Source organism: Carica papaya, chromosome 6 (genome assembly GCF_054855325.1).
Source record: "Carica papaya isolate Zhongbai chromosome 6, ASM5485532v1, whole genome shotgun sequence".
Classification (NCBI taxonomy): Eukaryota; Viridiplantae; Streptophyta; class Magnoliopsida; order Brassicales; family Caricaceae; genus Carica; species Carica papaya.
Window position 1 is genome coordinate 36312397 of NC_142314.1, and position 9339 is coordinate 36321735.

General features: G+C 37.9%; 1 long non-coding RNA gene across 1 annotated transcript; it reads right to left on the minus strand.

Moving 5' to 3' along the window:
• Positions 1-551: 551 nt before the first annotated feature.
• On the minus strand, positions 552-1806 carry LOC148253614 (uncharacterized). The gene is made up of 3 exons (XR_015821304.1): positions 1539-1806; positions 1258-1328; positions 552-1013 (listed from the first exon to the last, which is right to left on the minus strand). It is a non-coding gene; the product is annotated as an uncharacterized LOC148253614 (long non-coding RNA).
• Positions 1807-9339: the final 7533 nt, after the last annotated feature.

Sequence of the window (9339 nt, forward strand, 5' to 3'; positions counted from 1 at the left end):
TATTAACATGAAAACCTTTACCATCCACTTACCTCGGTGGAATTTATGAAAACAATATAAGAAAAACAATAACATTATCATAATCATGGAATAATATAAGCTGTAAAACATAACACTTATCACGCCTCTTGTAATTCAATCATTGTACAATATATCTTTTTCTCATTTACCAGCCTACTAGTATCCGTGGGGGTCCATAGGGGTTCCGCTACCCGTTAACCTTTAACATTCATAATCAGTTTCCAGGGCCGTCCCCATACCCCGTCCGGTATGGGCGCCAAAACCATGAACCTCAATACCCCGTCCGGTATGAGGGTGAAACGGGCCATCCCCATACCCCATCCGGTATGGGCGCCAAAACCATAAACCTCAATACCCCGTCCGGTATGAGGGTGAAACGGGCCGTCCCCATACCCCGTCCGGTATGGGCGCCAAAATCATAAGATCTCCATACCCCGTCCGGCATGTGAGACCACAATCCCGGTAGGGTTCCCTACGGACCCGGTCCGTCCACCATCTCCCAGGATATCTAGTCAGACTGACCCCCATAATACAATTATCAGTCTACACAATCTTTCATTTTCTTTTTCCTCAGTCAGCATCATCAATTCACATACAAACAAGCAAAACAGTAATTCATGCCAAACAGACAACATACAGTATCAGTTTTTTAGTCATTCAACCCATGATTAATAAAAACGTAGTATATGCACACAAATCTGTAAAATGAACACATCAAACCTCATTTTGCATTTAAAGCTGTAAACAGGCCAAATAACAGTAAATCACCAATCACACTAGACTCGGGCTCCATTAGCCACCTTAAGCAATTTCACACATTCGTTAATTCAAGAAATACCGTTTTATCATTTTGAACTTTAATACCGTGATAGGAAATAGGGTGAGGGATCCTTACTTGTTTTCGGGATCCGAATACGATTCACAGTGCGCCTGCAGGCCGTCCCTAATTTTCCCTGAATTTTTCCCGGGGAACTGAAACACACTAACAGTACCTGCACGTGTTCCAAAAAAAAACCCAAATTAGGCCCAAGGCCTCTTTCGACCCAAATCGCAACTCCGGCACGGCGGCTCCGCCGTGCTCCGGCGACGGCGCCGCCGCTGACGGCGGCGAGTCGCCTCGGGTTGGCTGTTTTCGGCCGTTTTCGGCCGAATTCGGCCACACTCGCATCGGTCCTTGTGAGAAAACAACCCTAGGGCCCTCGGGGGGCCAAATAATCACGGAAAAATGGAGCTTACCGGCGGCGGCGCTCTCGGGTGCGGCGGCTCTCCGGCGAGGTTCGTGTTTTGGTGATTCGGCTCCGGTCAACCTGTAGAGAAAAGAATGGTGATCACGGTGATATAAAAATTGCATCGAACGGAGGCCGGGAAGGGCCTCGTCGGATGCAAAAACTGAGAGGGGGCGCGGCGGCACCGCTGGTCTTCGGCCGCGTATTCCGGCCGTTTGACCGGGATTTTGGCTTCGATTTGGCCATAGCAGTAATCAGCGTGGAAAAACGAGTCGGGGGTATGAAATTTACCTCGATCGGCGGTCGGAAATTTCCCCGGTGCGGCGGCGGGTGGCGGCAGTCGGCCTCTGGTTCGTCTTCTCCGGCGAGCGGCAGGGGGCTAGGGTTTGTGGTCTGGTGTGGGGGTTCTATTTATAACCCCTTGCCTTTTGATCTCAGCCGTCCATTTTGTTTTAATCTGGGCCGTTCGTTTTTGATTGAATCTGGGCCGTCCGTGCGATTGTATCTGGGCCGTCCGATCGCGCGATTGATCTGGACCGTCGGATTTCACCCACGCGGATCGCCAACGTGGCTACCCTTCGGAGTGACGTGGTCTTGCCACGTGGCAGGCCCCGGTTGGCCGGGCCTGCTGACGTGGCTTTTTTTTTTTCCTCCTCCTCCTTTCCGGGTGCTACACAAGTTGGCAAGAATGTATGTCCGGGAAATAGTCAGACTGCATGGAGTCCCAGTAACAGTGGTATCCGACAGGGATCCCAGATTCACTTCTTGGTTTTGGAATAGTTTCCAGCAAGCTATGGGAACAAAGCTGTCCCTTAGTACTGCCTTCCACCCCCAAACCGATGGACAATCAGAGAGGACAATCCGTACGCTGGAGGATATGCTCCGAGCTTGTGTCCTTGACTCCGGAGGCCATTGGGACGACCATCTACCCCTGATAGAGTTTGCCTACAACAACAGTTACCAAGCAAGCATCGGCATGGCCCCATACGAGGCGCTATACGGGCGTCCGTGCAGGTCACCGATTTGTTGGGAGGAAGTGGGCGATAGAAGATTGTTTGGCCCAGAATTGGTGGAAGAAACCACGTCCAAGATAGTTAAGATCAAAAAGAACATCCAGACAGCTCAGAGTAGGTAGAAGAGCTATGCTGATACCCGGAGGAGAGACCTGGCCTTTGAGAAAGGTGACCGGGTGTTTCTTAAAGTCACCCCCTTCAAGGGAATTAGTAGGTTCGGCAGGAGGGGAAAATTAAACCCCAGATACATTGGACCCTTTGAAATATTAGACAAGATTGGTACCACTGCCTACAGACTTGCACTGCCCCCTGAGCTCTCCCGGGTTCACAATGTGTTTCATGTATCTATGCTGCGCAAGTACAATCCGGACCCTTCTCATGTCGTGGCTCATGAACCGCTTTCACTCCGAGAGGACTTGTCTTATGAAGAAGTACCGGTCAGTATCACGGACCGAGAAAGCAGAATACTCCGCAACCGGGAAATATCATTTGTAAAAGTCTTGTGGCAGAACCACACGCCTAGGGAGGCGACTTGGGAACTGGAATCAGAATTTAGGGCCAAATATCTTCATCTGTTTGATCAAGAGTAATGAGGCAAATTTGGGGACCAAATTTCTTTATGGGGGGGAGAGTTGTAGCACCCGGAAAAGAGGAGAAAAAAAAGCCACGTCAGCAGGCCCGGTCAGCAGTCCCGGCCAACCGGGGCCTGCCACGTGGCAAGACCACGTCGCTCTGAAGAGTAGCCACGTTGGCGATCCGCGTGGGTGCAATCCGACGGCCCAGATCAATCGCGCGATCGGACGACCCAGATTCAATCGCATGGACGGCCCAGATTCAATCAAAAACGAACGGCCCAGATTAAAACAAAATGGACAGCTGAGATCAAAGGGCAAGGGGTTATAAATAGAACCCCCACACCAGACCACAAACCCTAGCCGCCTGCTGCTCGCCGGAGACGACGAACCAGAGGCCGACCGCCGCCACCCGCCGCCGCACCGGGGGAATTTCCGACCGCCGATCGAGGTAAATTTCATACCCCCGACTCGTTTTTCCACGCTGATTCCTCCTGTGGCCAAATCAAAGCCAAAGTCCCGGCCAAACGGCCGGAATACGCGGCCGAAGACCAGTGGCGCCGCCGCGCCCCCTCTCGGTTTTTGCCTCCGATGAGGCCCTTCCCGGCCTCCGTTTGATGCAATTTTTATATCACCGTGATCACCATTCTTTTCTCTACAGGTTGACCGGAGCTGAATCACCAAAACACGAACTTCGCCAGAGAGCCGCCGCACCCGAGAGCGCCGCCGCCGGTAAGCTCCGTTTTTCCGTGATTTTTTGGCCCCCAAGGGCCCTAGGGTTGTTTTCTCACAGGGACCGATGCGAGTGTGGCCGAATTCGGTCGAAAACGGCCGAAAACAGCCAACCCGAGGCGACTCGCCGCCGCCAGCGGCGGCGCCGTCGCCGGAGCACGGCGGAGCCGTCGTGCCGGAGTTGCGATTTGGGCCGATTGAGGCCCTGGGCCTAATTTGGGATTTTTTTTGGAACACGTGCAGGTACCAGTAGTGCGTTTCAGTTCCCCGGGAAAAATTCAGGAAAAATTAGGGACAGCCTGTAGGCGCACCGTGAAGCCGTGTTCGGACCCCGAAATGAGTAAGGACCCCTCACCCTATTTCCTATCACGGTATTAAAGTTCAAAATGATAAAACGGTATTTCTTGAATTAACGAATGTGTGAAATTGCTTAAGGTTGCTAATGGAGCCCGAGTCTAGTGTGATTGATGATTTACTGTTATTTGGCCTGTTTTACAGCTTTAAATGCAGTATGAGGTTTGATGTGTTTATTTTATAGTTTCGTGTGCATATATTACGTTTTTATTGGTTATGGGTTGAATGACTGAAAAACTGATACCGTATGTTGTCTGTTGGCATGAATTACGATTTACTTGTTTAAAATGTGAATTGATAATACTTACTGAGGAAGAGAAAAATGAAAGATTGTGTAGACTGATAACTGTATGATGGGGTCAGCCTGACTAGATATCCGGGGAGATGGTGGACGGACCGGGTCCGTAGGGAACCCTACCGGGATTGTGGTCTCACATGCCGGACGGGGTATGGAGATCTTATGTGTTTTGGCGCCCATACCGGACGGGGTATGGGGACGGCCCGTTTCACCCTCATACCGGACGGGGTATTGAGGTTTATGGTTTTGGCGCCCATACCGGACGGGGTGTGGGGACGGCCCTGGAAACTGATTATGAATGTTAAAGGTTAACGAGTAGCGGGACCCCTATGGACCCCCATGGATACTAGTAGGCTGGTAAATGAGAAAAGGATATGTTGTATAATGATTGAATTACAAAATGTGTGATAAGTGCTATATTTTACAACTTATATTATTCCTTGATTGTGATAATGTTATTGTTTTTCTTATATTGTTTCATGAATTCCACCGAGGTAAGTGGATGGTAAAGGTTTTATCATAAATAAAAGGATTTGTTGTAAATCATGCTCCATTGGTCTTTTGTGTTTTTCTACCCACCTTTACCTCCGTGACGGTGAGATATCGTGATGTTCTTACTGGGATAGTGTAGCTCACTCCTTATTTAACCATTTCAGATCAGGAAGACATGGTTCCCGAGCCCGTTCCGCAGGAGGACGACGAAGGGGATGCCTAGAGACTCTGTAGTCATACTCATAGTTTTATTTTCGAGTTTCTCTTTTAGTTAGTTTAATCTTTTATATTTTAAGTACGTTTTTGGTTTTCGTGTAAGGGATGTTAACTGAAATTTTGATCTCGCTTTCGCATTTTATGTGTTTAAATACTCATTCCATTTTAACATTTCCGGGGCCGTTACACCCTACCCGTTCGGAATTCGATTTTGAGCTTCTCTGTGACCATATCGAAGCAAAAGGGATGGCTAATAAACAGAAAATTACGAGCAAAACCTGACAAAGTCACCACAGCCGAAACCCAAAACTCCCATCCGATGAGCCCCTTCCCGTTTTCTATTTCACGTAATTTTTCGATCATTGTGTTCACCGTCCTTTTCTATGCAGGTTAGCAGAAGAAGAAATTCCAACCGTAAAATATAATCGACAGAGCCGCCGCACCCAGAGACGCCCCCTGCTGGTAGGTTTGGTTTTTTTTATGATTTATGGCCAATTAAGGTCCTCTAACTTATTTTTTTCGCAAGGGTACGTGTAAAACTGACAAAATCAACTAGACTGAAGCGAACCACCACCGTGGGCGGCGAAGCCAACACCATGTCAGAACCATAAAATTGGCCGAAAAGGATTTTTAACACCGATTTTAGATTTTTTGAGTTTTTTTAGGTCCGTGACGAGTATTTTGGATTCCTGCATGAAAAATTCAGGAAATCTAGAACCCAATTAGATCTGTAGTGGATAGTTCGATATTTCGAAACACCGGTCCGTGTAAAAATTCCTCACTTTATTTTCTATTACGGTAAATGGAGGCTTAATAATTGATAATTGTGTATTTTTGTAAAAAGTAAAAAAATCTTAACAATAATTACAGATCATTAGTAGAACCGAAAAATTGGTCGATGTATGTTCGTCCTAAGCTCGTCTGTATTATCTATTTATTTTTCTACATTCTCTAAATTACTTACTACTTATGGTTCATTTGGATCATTCTTACATGATTTATCTAGTTATTTGGTTACTCGGTTATTGGTTATGACAAATTAAATTATTTACTTAAATACCATTAAAATTGATATGTGAATATGATATGAGAGGTTGGTATGCGCTTGATGTTGTTTTGTTGATTAAAATATTTATGTAAAAGGCTTACTGGGTATCTTGGAAAAGTGCGAACGGGTTCAGTACATAAGAAACTATACTGCGAACGTTTATCAGTTGAACGGGACTGGAAAGTCCTATACTGAAAGAGTTTGAGAGATATGGTTTACCCTCATACTGGACGGGGTATCGAGTCGATGAAATATTTGGCACTCATTACCATATAAGGTATGAGGATGACCGATTAATTGATAAATTTGAATATTTAGTTTACGCATAGGGAGACATTTCTTTGGACTTCCAGGGGTACTAGTAAGTAGGTAAAAAATAAAAATTGTCTTTTTTTGTTCAATTGTGCATAAAATTGAGAAATTATATGGATATTGGTGTTTATAGGTTTATTTTTTGAAAACTCGTAATGGTAAGTATGGAATAAATAATTTTTATTCATAATTAATGAATTTACTTAAATTAATAGCTCAATTAGTTGTTTTGTGATTTTGACCAACTTTTACTTTCTGTATAAGTGGTTAGCGTGATATTCTTACTGGATTAGTATAGCTCACCCTTCTATTAACCATTTCAAATCAGGATACAAATCCCGATAAGTAAAAAGGTTGTGAATAGTTTACCTTCCGAACTCCTTCAAGAGCCAGTGGAGGTTAACTCATATGACATTTATCTATTTATTTCAAATTATTTATTTGTTTCTTTTTACGAGTCACTATAATAGGAACATTTCTGCATCCCTATTTGACATTTTAATTTACTGTGTAAATAATGTAAACCCTAATATTATTATTCGCTTCTGTATTTAAATTATAAATTCATTTTCTTTAAGATATCGAATTTTTACAACTTTATTATTTCTAATAATAATATTCTTAAAAGAAATCATAAAATATTAAAAACAAATATTATATAACTTATAAGTAAAAAAATAAAAAATTGTAATTTTTAATTATAAGTTAATAAAATAAATTATTTACCCAAAACAAATCCTTTATCTACTTTATTTTTAAATTAAAATTCTCTCATAAAAATTAATAAAAAAATAAAAAAATCATTATATCATCATGCTTACGTAACGATAATATCATACACCCACACTAAATATTTTTCGAAATTTATATATAGTAGTTTATTATTTATATCAATAGTAAAATTATAATAATAGGCGTGAAGAAAAAAAATAAATAATTGACATTTTTTATTTTATTTTTAATAAAATGCAATCCACTTGATTGCCTTGTACCTTTGTTAATCCAACGTGGCCGACCAAGAAGTCTAAAAAATGGAGCTTGCTTGGTCGTCAATGAGCATATGGTGTGTGTATATTACACCATCACACGGCCATAAATTCTTTTTTTTTTTTTTTCTATTTGTTAAATGAAATATTTAAAATATTATTATAATATTTTTTTGAATTTAAAATTATTGATAAATTTTTAAAATTATAATATACTAATATAAATAATTTAAATCGTTAATATATGAGTGGAGTTATGATAATTAAAATAAGTTAAATTTTAATAAATTTATTATATGTATAAATAAAAATAATATTATATAACAGTTGCTTTCTTTTAATTTAATAAATATAATTGATTAAAAATTTTAAAAAAATTAAGTCAATCCTTAACTTTTTTTTTTCTCTCTATATATATATATATATATGATAAAATAATTCATTTTTTAAATTCATATATATATATAGATATGTGTATAATCACTCCTCACTTACCTATTAAAGTTCAATTTAAAAAAGAATTATAGAAATAATTGGAATAAAGCATACTTATTATGACTTTCATTAATAGTTGTTAAGTTTATAATAAATACTAGCACTTATACGGTTTTATATTTTTAATTTGACTATATATAATTACGATCAAATTAAAATATAAAAATAAACAACTTTTCATATCTCAAAATATCATTTATTTAAAAATTATAATATTAAATTTATTATTTAAGAAGTATATTATAAATTAATAGTGACTGATTTATAATATTTGACTTGTTGAAAATGATAATTTAAATTACTAATGTATTATTATAGTTATAACGGATTAAATTTTAATAAATTTATTATATTTTTAAATAAAATAAATATTTTATAACTACTAATTTTTTTAAATGAAATAACCACAATTGTGTAAAAATTTAATTTTTTTTTATAAAAGAAATATCATCTTTGTATTTTAAGCGAAATGTGTATTAAATATGTACTTACTCTTTGTATTTTATTATTGAATTTGAGATTTTTTTTGCATAGAATTGTTTTTTACAATTATTTATGAGTAGAGCTATTAAGCTAAAAATTAATAGATTTAAAACATATTAAAATAAATGGTTAATCACATTATAATCATGTAATTTTTATCATATATTATTATAAATTAATATATTCTCTTTTTTACAATTTAATCTCCTACTTAATACACACCCTAAATACAAGTAAAAACATATATATATTTTTTATAATTATGTTTTAAAGTTTAATATTTTATAATTGTGTTTTAAAGTTTACTATAAACGGCTAACTTATATATATATATATATATATATATATAGTTTGAAGATATGAATGTAAAACAAACATAGACTAAACATATTATATAAAAGAGTATAATTATGATATTAAAATAATTGTAAGTATTGTATTCCTCTTCTTTGAGTTACAATAAATTATTTTTTTCATTAAAAAAAGTACATTCATTTTTTCATCTAAAATTTATTTATCTAACATTTTTAAATTATTTTTTAAAAATATTTAAATATGATTTAATTATTTTATTTTTGTATAAAAATTACAAAAATTAAATATTTGAGACAAATAAAAAATATTAAAAACTAAATTGTAGTAAAAAATTAAAAATTATATTATAACAAATGACTTTTTTTTTTAAGAATTAACAATCCATTCAATATCTATTTTTTTATATTTAATTTGATATAAAATTAAATAAATTACTAATAGAAATATTTCTATTACCTAAAATATTTTATATTTTTTTAAAAATTAAAATTTACATAAATTAATTAAAATATTTATGATTTTTATCAATTTAACTGTTTAACATAATAATTAGCGTTCATAGCTATCTGTTGTACCCACTAAACTTGTTTGTACTGATTACCAAGTCAAAAATTTGTTTTAAGAAATATTTTAACAGAGGCACCTAAAAACGTCGTCGTTTAGCTTCTCCCCATGTAAGAACGTCGTCGTTTTGATATCTCAATCCCATGAACGATAAGGCCATCTTGCTGGTCTTTTGACTTTTTTTTTTTTTTTTTTTTTTCCCATCTCCCTTA